The sequence below is a fragment of the Thermobia domestica genome, chromosome 8 (assembly GCF_964235325.1).
Source record: "Thermobia domestica chromosome 8, izTheDome1.hap1.1, whole genome shotgun sequence".
In the NCBI taxonomy this organism is placed as follows: Eukaryota; Metazoa; Arthropoda; class Insecta; order Zygentoma; family Lepismatidae; genus Thermobia; species Thermobia domestica.
This window is the reverse complement of record NC_137461.1, coordinates 261,874,760-261,889,831: the sequence shown is the minus strand read 5'-3', so window position 1 is coordinate 261,889,831 and position 15,072 is coordinate 261,874,760. Positions and strand designations below refer to the sequence as shown.

General features: G+C 37.0%; 1 long non-coding RNA gene across 1 annotated transcript in view; it reads right to left on the bottom strand.

The window, feature by feature from the left end:
• LOC145693583 (uncharacterized) overlaps window positions 1-15,072 on the bottom strand; it is a 287,226-nt gene that overhangs the window by 46,308 nt on the left and 225,846 nt on the right. The window contains exon 2 of the long non-coding RNA XR_014132809.1: window positions 9,744-9,889. This is a non-coding gene — a long non-coding RNA (uncharacterized LOC145693583). The remainder of the gene's footprint in view (window positions 1-9,743; window positions 9,890-15,072) is intronic.

Below are 15,072 nucleotides of genomic sequence, written 5' to 3'. Positions count from 1 at the left end.
AACTTCTTCCAATATCTTGTAAACGGTAAGAGTGACGCAAAAAATGTCATCACTTCTTTTAGGTAGTTTTTGATGCTCTATGGAATGGACGACTCAAAATTGGAAAAAAAAAATGCAGATATCAGACACACAGACATAGAGAATTCAGTAACCAACTGTTTAAATTCGTTGAAAATGAAGGTAAACAAGGGGAATAATAACATTTTTGAAGTTGAAGCAGTTGTAGAATAGGAGCTTAAGGGTCATAACTTAACCCAGCGAATTTCGTCTTTTTCAAAGATGGATCACTATCAGTGATTTTTTTTCATTCCATTGACATATGAAATGCTTCCAATTTGAAGGAATTTGTTATGATTTCTCCATCAACTACTTGTATCGCCAGGATATTTCTTCTCTGCATACCTATCTATCTAGTTGTGTATTGTTTTAATTATGTGGATACATAACACACTCTATATATAATATATATGTGCGTTAGTGTATACCAGACTAGAAATAACTCCCTCGTGTGTATAGCACACGCACCTTTGGGGTGGGAGGCCCAGGTTCGATTCTCAGCGGGAATTCATGTGGTCCGGATCCCACGTTAAGCTGTAGATCCACGTCTCATACAGCCTTGCTGCTGAACGGGACACTAAACTCAGATATATATATAATCCAACCCAATAAAACGAGAATCAGGTAGCTTATTATACTTATTTCAAAGTGAAATGGTGTTATGATTTCCATTGGTTATTCCTTGCAATTTGCAGTCACTTCGAATAAGCATACAGGTAATTTTATGAACTACAACTTGGGAAAATATGTGTATCTATTTTAACTAATTGGTTCATTATCCAATCATTTGTCTCTTTTTCTTATAAGCATTACTAAAATATTTATTTAAAACATAATGCAGGCAGAGAAACAAAGAAAAATTAATAAACAGTACGATAAATAAAGTAATAAATAATAACTATTCTTGTATAATAACTGACTTTTTAAAATCGGATTTTTTTTAAAAAAAAAGTAATTCTCGGTAAAAGAAATGTTTTAAAAAATAACACGCCTTGAAACTGAAACAAAACAAAGAAAACCACAAAACAAATATATATTTACAATAATATTATGGAAAATTTCCTACTTTAAAATCAGACAAAATTAACATGAAACGCAAGAAGGAATAGACATAATAGCTTCAATGAATCTGTAAGTATTGCAGCAGGTAAGAAATATGACAATTATTTGAGCTGACTTTCATAATTCTCTTCGTTGGCTTTTGCTCCTCGTAACTTACGTTACTCATTACAAACGGATACACAAAAGTTTCTCAAAGAAGTGTTACTCCACGTGGAGTTGATGAGAGTTTGACATTAGACACTGGAATCGTATTGGCTAGAAAGGTCGAAGAATTTAGGGGTGTGGCTGTGAATCGAATAAAGAGCTTTGTTTATGTCTTTTGACGCCAACTAGAGACCCGATGACCGCGTGAGCAGGTAGGGAGAACTAAACTTCCTTATCCTTTCCTCCTGCTTTATTGTCAATCTTCGGTTTTCTTTAAAACTGGTATTCATAGACGGCACCTGTTGGTGAAAGTCATCTCCTTTTAGAAGAAAGAGCTACTACATGTGTTTGTCAAAATAATTTATTGGGGGGTAATCTTTGTGTATAAGCACTACTTGAACTCGCTGAATGATCACCCTGTCCCTTACTCGTACCTTTATATTACTGGCAACCCTGAAACCAACTTAAAAGACGGTATCCTTTTGGTAATATATCTGGTTCCACAAGAAGGAAAGAATAAAAGCGGATGTCAATATGATTTATTGGGGGGTAGTTTTTGGCTGCTCATCTTGTACCCCCCGGTAATGCATGGGCAGCTTCAACTGTGGGCAGCACACCGGCTATCTATATACTGTAGAAAGGAAAGAAGGATTTCTGAAAACTTCCATCGCAATACCGATTACTGCGAAGCTTAAATAAATATGAAAGATCTCACATCTCAACTGTTTTGTACTTGTTAGTGTATATATATATATATATATATATATATACAGGGGTGCCCACAAGGGGGGGCTATGACGCAAACTGCGTCATTGAAATATTTGGGGGGGGGTTAAAATCTATATAAATATGTTTGATGAGGGGGGGTAAAATTAATCGAAAAGATGATTTTTTCATGGAAGAACACCTACGGATAGACAATTGGGGGGGGTGCGTCATAGACATAAGGGGGGGTGGGCACCACTGATATATATATATATATATATATATATATATATATATATATATATATATGGGGGGAGGACTGGGTGCGCATATGGGTGAAATTCATCCCCCCCTGGGAAAATTTTTCAATTCGCACACTGTATATATCGTATAATTATGCAGTTTCTCACAATATCTGTGCTGGTCAAAGGCAAACGCATAGGACTGCAGAGACAACTTGGACCAATAAATTTCCGTTTTGTTTTCGAGAGGGTTCGGACGATATTTCTCTCTTCCATACCTCCAACTATCGAAAGGTGTTTGAAGAAATATTTTAAGTGTCATTTTATATTAATGTTTTACATTTATTTTTGAATTTAAATATTAAATTCCGCATTTTGGTGGAAATCCCTATAGTTGGATCCAGTTTTAACCCTTTATTTGATACTGTTGTTTACAAGCAACATCGCATTCTATTGCGTTATCCAAACGAATTATAACTTCAGTGATCATTTAATTGGCATTATTGCTTTCATACAATATTCATATACATGATTTACGAGTCGCTTTTTTTTTTTTTTTTTTTTTTTTTTAGATACTTCTAATCTTCGTCAACAGGGGATAGTCAAATTTAGTATTGTAGAAGCTTTATCTCCTGCGTTCCGCGAAAGTTTTTTTTATTTTATTTGTAGTTTCTTGCTTTGTAGGAAAATATTTCAAGGAAAGTGCTGCTAATTACTGAGAGTATTCTTGTGATATTTGTTCATTATAGGTTAATACTGCTCAGTAACGACACATAAGACCTATTTTATGGCAATGTTGCTTTGATAATTAACATCCAATATTTTGTAACCAAAATACAAAACTACTTTAAAAATTACGAAATTATGATCAGGAAGACATGGTTCAACCATAAAAACAAAATAAATATTTTAATTGTAATGCTATCAATGATTGCTAATTAAGGGGTTAAAAGTTCCTTTCTGTTTGTTTTAATGTCCCACGTTTACTCTCCGAGGCTATGGGGAAAGGTAATGATAATAATTAATGAAATTATTGAATGAAGAAAATGGGTGGAAACCGAAGAACTTCCAAAAAACCCAAGCACACGGTTTTTATCTATCAGAAACCTCTCTTGGTCCGTACTGACATCGAACCTAGGACCTCACGCACCAGAGGTGAACTCGCTACCACTGACTCACTGTGGCTCTGAATAGCAGAGAATAAGACGACTAGCCATTCCACAACTCACAAGGTACGGTAGTTAGTTCGTATATTTCTTTAATATGGCAAATAGAAGTGCTAAATATTACAATGTGTGGGTTGTTAAAAAAATTAAATGTGGAATATTTTTTAATCATACATACACACGTAATTAAACTTGCAACTTTAAAAAAAAAAAGAAAAATAACGACAAACAAAACAAAGCTAAATATATAACTTTTTATTATTACTATTGCGAAAGAAGTTTGTCACGATTTACACACATATGTGTGTGACGTCAAATATAAGGCCTACCAATAGAGCTACTCAATCAAGAGGGCGCGCAAATACACGTCACGGTTGTCATAGTAACAAGCGATGGAATGACGTACGACCTGCTTGCCAGTCGGGGCAAACCCCGCCTCTTCATCAGACGGCCATTGTCATTTTAAACACTGACAGCAGGTTGACAATGATTAACGCAGACAACTTCAACAGAGAAGGTGGTGCCGAAAAAAAAAAAAGTACCGTAACTTCAGGTGATGTTGAAGGGTCGCAGGGGGAAGACGGGATAGTAACAAAAGAACATCAAAGAAATAATGTAGTTTTCGTGTGCATAAATATATCAATATTCTTGGTGTAAAGCAATGAATATGGGTAGGAAACTGTACAATAATTATCGGCCAAATTACTGAGCGTCCTTATCACCAGGCCCCAGTAGCGTACGCAGGAATTTATTTCGGGAGGGATCCAAACTCAATATGAGGGTATTTTTATATTAAAATTCCTAAAATTGCCCCTAAAATTAGGCTAAATTTAAACAAAAGTCGAAATTTCGGGGGTCCAGACCCCCAGGACCCACCCCCTGCGTACGTCCCTGCAAGCCCGTATCCATGGGGGATTTAGGGGCTGGGCCCCCTAAATTTTTGCTGTTCCTCTCTAAAATTTTCAAGGTAGGCTTGCAAATGAACTATAATATGGTTGGATCGACCCCCCCCCCAAAAAATTTTTGGGCTGGCTACCGGTCTGCTTACCACTGTATCGTTTGGTATAAAGGTTCCTCACTTAGGGACATTCGGGGATTCCGACTCCCTCTAAATTTACCCTGCTCCTATAAATTATGCTGGATAATGAAAAACAAACAAACAAAGTAATATGAACACTGATCTTCTTCAAGGCGCTCACAAAGAACTCTACGGGGCAATAGCGTAGCTAGGATCCAGTGAAAGAGCCATTCGTGTTGAAAACACGCTTTGCATTCATATCTTGATGTGCTCTTGTAAAGTTTCATGCTAATAGACACAAAACATTGAAATTTCATAGAAAGTCATTAAGAGGAGAAGTTTGACATATTCTGCAATACCACTAGATTAACAATGTTACAACCTAACATAAAGATATGTTTTCCAAGTGGCATTAGGTTAACATACTTATTTTGAATCGAGGAGCGTGATTCAGAAAGTAATACCTCCAAGCCAAGGTGGCCAATAGTACTGCAAACATTCTGAATTGTTTATCATTAATGCACTGATGTTTAAAGTATAGAATGCCACTTATTTCACCTTCCTATCTCTCAAGGGCGCCGATCCTGGGAGCCGGGGCCCCCGGTTTCCCAATGCTCATATAGGCCTCATGTATTTTTTATGAATATGTATTTTTTGATATGTATTTTTTATGAATATACAATATTTTGCATTATTTGAATTCAATTTGTCTTAAAATCCTCTGTGCCTTCTTAGACCCTTTCTGCACCCAAACACATCTGAATGGGTCCCCTTTAAAGTTACAGAGAAATCAGCGCACTTGCTTTCTCTTCTTGTTTCAGAGTAATGAAACAATCAATTGCATCCAGTGGTGACGTCCGGCTGAAATAGCGGGCTGTCATTGAATTTCTGATTGCGGAAAGTTGTGCGCCTAAGAACATTCATCGCCGGCGAAGAGTCGTGGATACATCATTACGACCTGGAAACGAACAGTTAGTCGATGGAGTACCGCCACATGTCCTCTCCTCGTCAAAAAAAAAAAAAAAAAAATTGTCCGATCTGATGGCAAAGTGTTATTGATATTCTGCTTCATCCTGCCTATAGTCCGGATCTTGCGCCCTGCGACTTTTGGCTCTTTCTCAAAGTTTAGGGTCAATTAAGGGCCGACGCTACACTTGTGACATGGAGGTGGATGCTGCAGTGGGCAATGGTATAGCCAGCAGCCATTACAATTCTTCACCGACGACATGATAACCTTGTTTCGCGTTGGCGCAAGTGTGTTGCAATTTTGGCAACGCTTAACAACCGTGCTGTCGCATTCCGCATGATGTCTTCTCTTGACTCAAATAGGTTCCCTTTTAGTGATAATAGGGACTATGTTGAAAAACAATGCCACCATTTGTAGCTAACATTGCAAGCTTCCACTGATACCTCTGTCGGTGCTATCTGCCGAACACAAATAAAGGTATCACCTTTTAGGCATTAGTTTCTGAATCGCTCTTTTACATCTTAAACGAAAACTTAAAGTACTAGGCCCTATACTTATTATTCAGTGTTACGCTACAGCAGTAGCGTAGCCAGGATGTGTGTTTGGGGGGGGGGGCAAGTGTTGTTATAGATACACATAGAAAAATTACAAACAAAAAAATATGTAAACATAAAAATATATAAAAAATTACAAACATCAAAGTACCAAAGTACATTGTCGGACTTCTTTGGGGGGACCCGGCCCCTCTGGGCCCCCCTTTCCTACGCCACTGCGCTACAGTATCACAAACATTGAAAAAACAACCAAGCTTTGGAGACTTCTACAACAGTAGTAATGTAAATGAGACGGACGAGGCAATAGATATCCAAAGTACCTAAGAGTCGGATACTACGAGGGTCATATGACCAGGCAGGTAGCCAGTTCAAAAATGTAGGGGGCAGTAGAAGTTAGAGGGGGGGCGATCCAACCATATACCCTATTATAATTCATCACCATAATATAGTTCATTTGCAAGCCTACCATGAAAATTTTAGGGGGCCAGTAAAAATTTAAGAGGGAGGCCCCCCAGACCCCCGTGGATACGGGCCTGCATATGACATATTTCGAACAAGTAGAAACTTAGTTACAAGGGATTGAAAATTTGACTTTTTCTCAAAGAACTTGAATATAAATAGCAAGTACCATATCCAAACAGGTAGATGGTTTTTAATGTAAGTTTAAGATCATAATGCCGTTTACAGCAATTTGATATCTCAAACGTCCCTGAGATATTAATTTAGTAAACAGTGATAAAAGTTTGCAATACTGCTTGAAATCATGTGTTTTCGAGGACTTGTAATTACACCTTCCAAAAACTATTGTTATAAAGGTTATAGAAGCAAAATTATTTTTAAAAGTTCCCACATCTACGAGGAGTGTTCAAAAAGTATCGAACTTTTGCTTGGCAAAAATACATTTATTGATTGGGAGATCCGAAACACTAATCCCCTTCAAAGTAGTCTCCTTGGTAATACACACATTTCTCCCAGCGCTCCCAGCATTGTTGGAAACATTTCTGGAACGCAGTTTTTGGAATGATGAGCAATCGTGCAGTCGAATTCCGCATGATGTTTTCTCTTGACTCAAATCGGTTCCCTTTTAGTGGTAGACGCCTATTTTGAGCTTGAGAAGTAACCAAAAGTCGCACGGAGCTATGTCGGGTGAGTGCGGAGCCTGACAACACGCAGGAATGTTGTTGTGTTTCGCGATGAAAACCTGAATCAAATTTCGCGGACTCTCTTCATGCTGGAATTCTCGTTCAAAATCGAATGTTTCGATCCGATTGAATGGTTTTCACTTGCGCATCGCCAAGTTTTCGGCAAAATTTGATGCAATATCGCTGCTCAAGTTTTTCTGTCATTTTACAAAAAAAAAAAAAAAAAAAAAAAAAACTGAAATCCGACGAGCGCACACTACGCGTTTTCACTCGTTGGCCGACTGCCAGGGATTGACGCTTTCAGAGGCGGGAAAAAATTCACGACTACATATGAGTGTTCCCTCTACATCTACACTGAAGAAAGTATTCCGCGCTTCATTGGTTTACGCGGGAAAAAAGGTTCGATACTTTTCGAACACACCTCATACTCCTTTTTGAGCTACATAATATATTTTACCATCGTCTTTTCATATCTCCGGAACTGTTTGAGATAGGCTATCAAGTTGCTGTAAATGCTATATATATGTCTATTGAAAACGATCTACGTAATTGAATGTGAAATGGCATTTTTTATTGAGTGTGTCTGTAGACACACTGTCCATTAAATGAGTAAAGTAATGGGGTAGGGACATGGTTGCTTAGTGGTAGAGTGCTCACCTCTGGTGCGAAGGGTTCCTGGTTCGATCCCAGGCTATGAGTTTGTGGTGGACAATATCTTGTTCAAGTGTTTTCTCGGAGTTCTCTAATTTTTCTCCCACATTTTTATTTCATGATTATGTCATAATTATTGACTTTCATTACTCATCCTTCTTCTTTAACCCAAAAGAAATAATCGTCGGACGTTAAACTAGAGGTTTCATTTCATTTGTCAAAGCAGTGGGAAATTTTCCTTTTACTTTCGTGCAGTGTCTTGGCAATACTTACAAAGCAGAGCTCAAAACAGGCCTACTTAGATTAACTAAGGATGTAACATAATTCCATCTCAGAATGTAGAGGTTCTGCACTTCTATTTATGCTACTCGTCTAAGCTGGATCACAATCGAATCAATTGCAAAATTCAAGATAGAAAGCTCATAGCCATATACCTATGCGTAACCAATCTCCAAAACTCTGGGAATTCGTCTCGGCACTGAAAAAGTATGATAAACTCCACTTCATCCCGGCGAAATTAAAATACCGCTAATTTTACAGTAATTATCTGATATCTTCAAATAGATAAAAGATAATCGAAATGTGGAACAATAGCGCCCTAGACAATATTATTTTACATGAGAAACCCTTATCACAACTCACTTATCTGCTTTCGATTTCGAGCCATTTTGAAAATCGGCATTTATTTTCGCGTTTCTAAACCGCTGAAAACGGAAAGCCACTAGGTGACTTGTGATAACGGTACCTCACGCAAAATAATATTGTCTAGGGCGCTCTTGTTCCATTTTTCAATTATCTTTTATCTATTTGAAGATATCACATAATTACTTAAAATTAGCGGTATTTTAATTTCGCCGGGATGAAGACTCTTGATTGAAGTGAGCGTTAGCTAAGCTTCTACTAATTGGCTCAATTGTCATTCACTCAGTATTCAAGCCTTCTCGGATAAGTCTAAGGTTTCTGGTTTGGATTGGACTCTGCAGGGCTTTGGTTATACCGTGGGATTCAAAATTTTGGGCTTGTTCTCCAGTGGGAGGTGAATTTGTCTTATAACTAGGGGGGCGGAAGTTCATGAACTATAAAAATATAGATAGAGTCTACATAATGTATAAAATACCCTAAAAACATGGGAATATGACCTAAACCTTGTGAAAATTGACCTAAAAATTATGAAACTGAGGATTAAATTTATAACTGTAACTTTAACCCTTTCACTACCACTGGGACATATGTCCCACAATACATTCTCAGAGGACCCGTGGTAATTTACCGCATTTTATTGCTATGAATCGATGTTCCACTGGTAAAGAGAAGCCTGCTAATGGTTCACAGAATTCTTATTAACATTATCAAATAGACAGTTATGGACGTGAACGTGGTGCATATACTGTCATTTGGAAAAGGATGCCGAAATGTAAAATATTTGTAATCTTAAATACGACCCAACTGTTTTTCTGGCAATATACGTACCATACTTGAAAATACAAGATGATCAACTTAAAGTAATCATTTATTACGGTAATGTTTCTCACTCCGAAAAAAAATGGTAGTGAAAGGGTTAAAGGAGTACAACATACTAAATCATGAGCATAGTGTCCACGATACCGGAAACCTAAGGTTGTTTCTTCAGTTCAAATATGTAAGTTTGATTTTAAATGAAAGTAACCAACATAAATAAATAAATAAATAAATAAAACAATTGAATAATTAAGACAAATGCAGCAAATCAATCAGCGTAAAATGCACATAATTCGCGCATCTCGGCCTAGTATATTGCATGGTGTATTTGCATCTTTTGCGCACTACTGCAAATATATGTAAAGAAATAATGTCTCCGCGTAAATCGTGTAATTTTTTGAAATTAACAAATTGTATATGAAAAATCATTAAGTGAAAACCAGGGACACATTTGGGGGAGGGGCAGGAAACTTCCTAAACGCGCTGCCTCTTTCCTCTAACACACAGACCGTCGAAAAAGTAACAAATTTTTTGGAAATAGCTAATGAAAATGAAAACTCCAAATTTTTCCACTTACCTTATATATGGTTGCAGTACACCACCATTGTCTTGACAATATAAGACCAAAGACTAATTTCTGTTTCTCTTTCTTCTGCTTGTAAATTGTCATCTTATAAGGAAATGTGTTTACCTCGGTGCAAGTCTCGATCATATTGCCAAAACCTAAAGAATGACACAAAATAATAATTCTTTACCGAAACGCACCAAAAATGACGAAGAAAATCACCAAAACTTAGAGAAAATGACAAAAAAATGACCAAACATAAAAGAACCTAAAAGCTGAAAATTGGCAAAATATGCACAAAAAATGCACTTTAAATTTGCCATTTTTTGTTTCAGAACGAAGTATAATATTATGTGTATTTTATGGGCATTGTATCCACGATATCTGAAAAAAAAAAAAATGACATTTCATCAACTTCTGTCCCACATTCATAACGCTCGAGTGCTGTCACTGCTCATAATGATATGTTTCCACTCGCTAGGAGAGCTCTTTAGATCGTAAGGGCAGGAACATTTTCACGTCTGACAGTATTAGGTTTTGATATAACATTATGTATATTTTCTTTGACTCTTTTCCGTAATTCTCTGTGCTTGGGATTAAAATCAATCAAGAATTAGCGGCGAATTTACCCCTCTAATGGGATATTGATTACCCCCGACCTCAGATTAAACACTAGATCAAAGATGTCTTCCGTAAAAAAAAAAAAAAAAAAAAAGGAATATGGTGTACATTTGTAGAGCTTCACAATCATTCCCACTACTTGGATTTCAAATCAATTGAGAAAGAAAGAGTTATCTGTCCCTCCCCCATTCCAGGTTCAAAAAGTATGTTCTAAGATAACTTTCGCAAATATTATTCCATTTTAAGGTGGATCATCACCCGGAAGTCAGTACATATTTTAGTTCATTTCCTTAACTACTGCGCAATGGAAACGTTACATATTATAATTATTGTACTATAAGATAGAGTTACGTTTCAGCTACAATACAAGATACTGATTCATTTGATAATGTCTTCTGATATTGAAAAAGGTAACAAATAAAAGAAAATATTTGATTCGTTTCACAATGAGCACACAAGATGTCACTTGCTGCTAGATCATAATAGAAGTGCTCAGTTTTATAAAATGTTTATTTGTATGTGTAAAGTACTTATATTACTTTATTACTTATATTACTTATATTACTCATTACGAATTACATATATTGTTTGACCGTTTTTCGTGTTACGTTTCTCATTTTTTTGAAATATTAAATTATATTTAAGGAAATAGATTTTGAGAAGAAACTTGCGCAGAACACCATAATGCGTTGTTGCCAAATTTGCACGTTTACTGTGGTAGTCACAATAAGAGGATAGCGTTGCAGTTCGAGAAGTGGTACTTTGCTGTGAATTACGGTAAGGGTCGAAAATTAATTTCTCTAGTAAGTATCCAAGCAGAATTTCATGATTACTTCCTTTATTATCTGACATAAGTAAACATTCGACACTATCCGGCAATGCCGCTCTATTCAGTGTTTAGCATAGCACCAGGCCCGTATCCAGGGGGGTCTAGGGGGGCCGGGCTCACCCTAAATTTTTACTGGCCCCCTCTAAAATGTTCACAGTAGGCTTGCAAATGAACTATAATATGATGATGAACTATATTTTTTGATCGGCTTCCCTAACTTTCACCGCCCCTCCCCCCTACATTTTCGGGCTGGCTACGGGCCTGCATACCACCGAAAGCACCTAGTGATCCACCTTAACACAATATGATGCCATTTATTTGTGTATTGAGATTCTCATATAATCTTCACTATTGCAGTTGAAGTGAATCAAATATCACGACTCTCTTTTAACCCCCTTCCCCCGAAGATTTAAATTTAAAAAATTTGTGATAATTTTCATTAAAAAAAAAAAGTTTTGTCGAATATGGTATAATTTTTTCTAAGAGTTTCCAATCGTTTCAATCGTTTGCAGCTGAAACGGGCCAATAATGAGAGGCAGCGTACTCCCCATTATTATTAAATAACATATTTTTCCGAATATATATAAAACACACTCAGATTTTTATAAAATATTTTGTGTTTTGTCGGAGATTAGAAACTTACTCCTATAGCTGGGAGCTGAAATTAGTGAAAAGGAGAATCACTCACTTTAACAATGGATATTTTTTGGAATATTATGCCAAAGTTTATTATTCTTACTACATTCCTTATTAAGTTATCAACACTGTAACTTCCGGCTATTGTAAATGCATTGCAGAAGCGCGTAAAGCAAAACCACGCATCAACATTCAATCAATTCCCAATAATAATGGTTAATAAAGAAAGAAGACAAGAGCGCAACGTTTACACCTGCGCCAGCCCGTGTGTGCTGCATACTATCTTCTCTTTCTTTCATTCGCCGGCAGATGGCTCTGGCAGTCTATTGTTGTTGACCAGGTTGTCAAGATGTCACAGTGGGAGGCCATTATTGTAGCTCTGTACTGCTTTTTGTCTCCGTATTCTATATCAGGGTCAGAAGAACTTTCCCTATCACAACCAGAGGCCTTTCAGCGTCATGAAGACTTTGGTAGCACGCTACGGAGTTCTCTTCGGAGTGCTTGGTCAGTTATGCAATAAATATATGGAAGACGACCAGATACCTTTGTGTGGAAAGCCCTCATCTCTCCTACAAACCTACAGAGAATTTTACACATTTCTCAGTTTTGGCTTTGTGCCTTTTCCCCTCAAAGTAAAATGTCGTCGTGGCTTTACCTCCTGGGACTGCGATGGCTCAGTGGTAGAGTGTTCACCTCTGGTGCACGAGATCCTTGGTTTGATTCCAACTCGCTCCAAAAAAAGTTAGCTTTGTGGTGGACAAACACCGTGTGCGTGGGTTTTCTCGCTGTTGTCCCGTTTCTTCCCACTTTCTTCATTCCACCATTTCATTCATTTCTCATCATCACCATCTTCTTTAGCCTATCCGGCATAACCGTGAGACGTAAAACTTTAAAACATTATTTCATTTTTTGGCTTTTCCTCCCACAGGACATTGCTCAAGCGCACAAAATCAATCATGAGTAAATGAAATAGGTATACTTTCTGATTAATATATATATTATTGCATTTTAATCCTGCATCATTACTTCAAAATGAGCCCGTAATTTATTAATAATCCATTGTGATTGTGTGTGTGGAAACGAGATAGAATTAGCACATTGTTTATAACATTACAAAAACATCCACATATTTAAATATCTACTGGAAATAATTTGCCCTCATCAACACAATTTTTAAAAAGAAGTTCAAACTACCTAGGCATAATAGAACAAGTCAGAAAGAAAGTAATCATTACTCCAATAAATTTCAAGGGAAACGTTAGTACACATCTAACTTCAGGAAAAGAATATTTAAAAAGTATTGAAAAATATATAGTCTTCTGAGGTCATTCCAACTCAGTTCTTCTTTGTAACTGGAATCTATATTGCCAGGCTCATCACTATAACTATTAGTGAATGTGAACATTTCTTAAGTTTTACCTGAGAGTCTATCTGCTCGGTTTATCGATCGTCATTTGTGGTCCATAGGATTAACATGGAGCTAGATGGAATTCGGAATGCTCCGTTACAATAATAGCCATTCACTTTTAACTTGACTCGCCCCCTCGTTTCCTCCACACAAAGTTCCTCATAAGAAAGAGTAACCAAACACTTGATATAGCTTTTCATTTTTAACGCAGATTATTCTTTTTCTCGTTTCTTTTTGTTTCATCCTTCCTTACTTTTTCATTTCTGGTTTCGAAAGGGGGGGGGGGAGAAGCGTCCGGACACCCCAGACCCACTCCTTGGCTACGTGCCTGATTTGGAACAAGATCCTTAGAAATGGTGATTTCAGTTCCCTGGAGGAATTTTAAACACACGGGAGGGTGATTAAGCAAAAACGGATATATGGCTTCGAGAGAGGAACAATATTTAGGTCCGAGGTGAATTTGCTCATGTGACATCTTCTGAACTGATAAATGATCTGAAATCTTGAATGGTTCCACGACTGCCTTCCTGTTTCTTCTAGTGATTTTTACCGCACAAGGGATTTACTTGTTTCAGTTTTGGCAATCAGCAACACTAGAAACACACACCAAAAGCGCTCTGTTCTGTTACGGCTTTTCCCGTATAGCAAGCTCAATCAAACTTGTCTATCCGTCAATATGATAGATACATTAATTGTGTTACACAACAATACAATACATCAAGCAAACCACCCTTGTCGTAAACGCCCCCTATTGTGCTTCGGTTGCACTCTTCCCTCAAACCCCAATCGATAATTTGATGAACAGTGCTAGTTAGAATAGTTGACACTATAACTACGCGACAGGCAGATGTTTTTTCTTTATTGTTCATTTTTTTTTTCAAAACCGTAACATGGCCGCGCTGCGTCATTTTGTTTAACATTACATTACCAGATGGCAGCCTAAATTACTCTTTGATTGACACGGATCTAATTAGTGTTCTGATCGTGTTATTTCAGTTTTCGCTCATCCTTAAATAGATGGCGTTCTCTTTCCTTGCACTTTGACGTGATTCCTTTGAAAGTGGGCAACCTTTTGTTGCACGTGGCTGAAAAATTCACTTTTTGCAGTGTCATCGCTGAATTATTTACAATGGCTGGGTGGTACTCATCATCTAAAGAGCATTGTGAGGACAAATGGAGACCTACTTGAAAGAAAGAAGTAGCGACCTCTGGTCTAGAAAGCAGCATTAATGACAAAAAGAACATCCCAACGACGACTGCCACAGACCGGTTGGCAGACCCCAAAGTCCCCTTACCTGTCCCCAAAAGTTGTTGTGCCAGAAGTTGGGCTATATACATATTAGGGGATGAATCCGGATTCCTGAAAATTTATTTTCGGAAAAATTCCAAATGTAGAAAATTCCGGAATTAAAAAAGTCAGATTTCGGAAAAATTAGGAAATCTGGATTTTTTCTGAATTTCCGAATTTTCTAAATTTCTCCAAATTCCGGAATAGAAGTAAAATTAGAAAATTCCGGAATTCAGATATAGATAGATAGATAGATAGATAGATAGATAGATAGATAGATAGATAGATAGATAGATAGATATAGATATAGATATAGATATAGATATAGATATAGATATAGATATAGATACAATCGGCTACGTCAAAATTCTAACATACAGGGTTACATTTCTGGGAAAAGTAGGCTATAAACCATTTTTTTAAAGTGTACTTTTTGGTCAAATTGAATGTTCCAAATGGTGATTGAAGTAAGTGTTCAAAATTATGTCCTTCAACATCGATATATTTCTTAGTACAAGTCATGACTTCTCCCATACTTTCCACCAAAGTGTCCAATTGG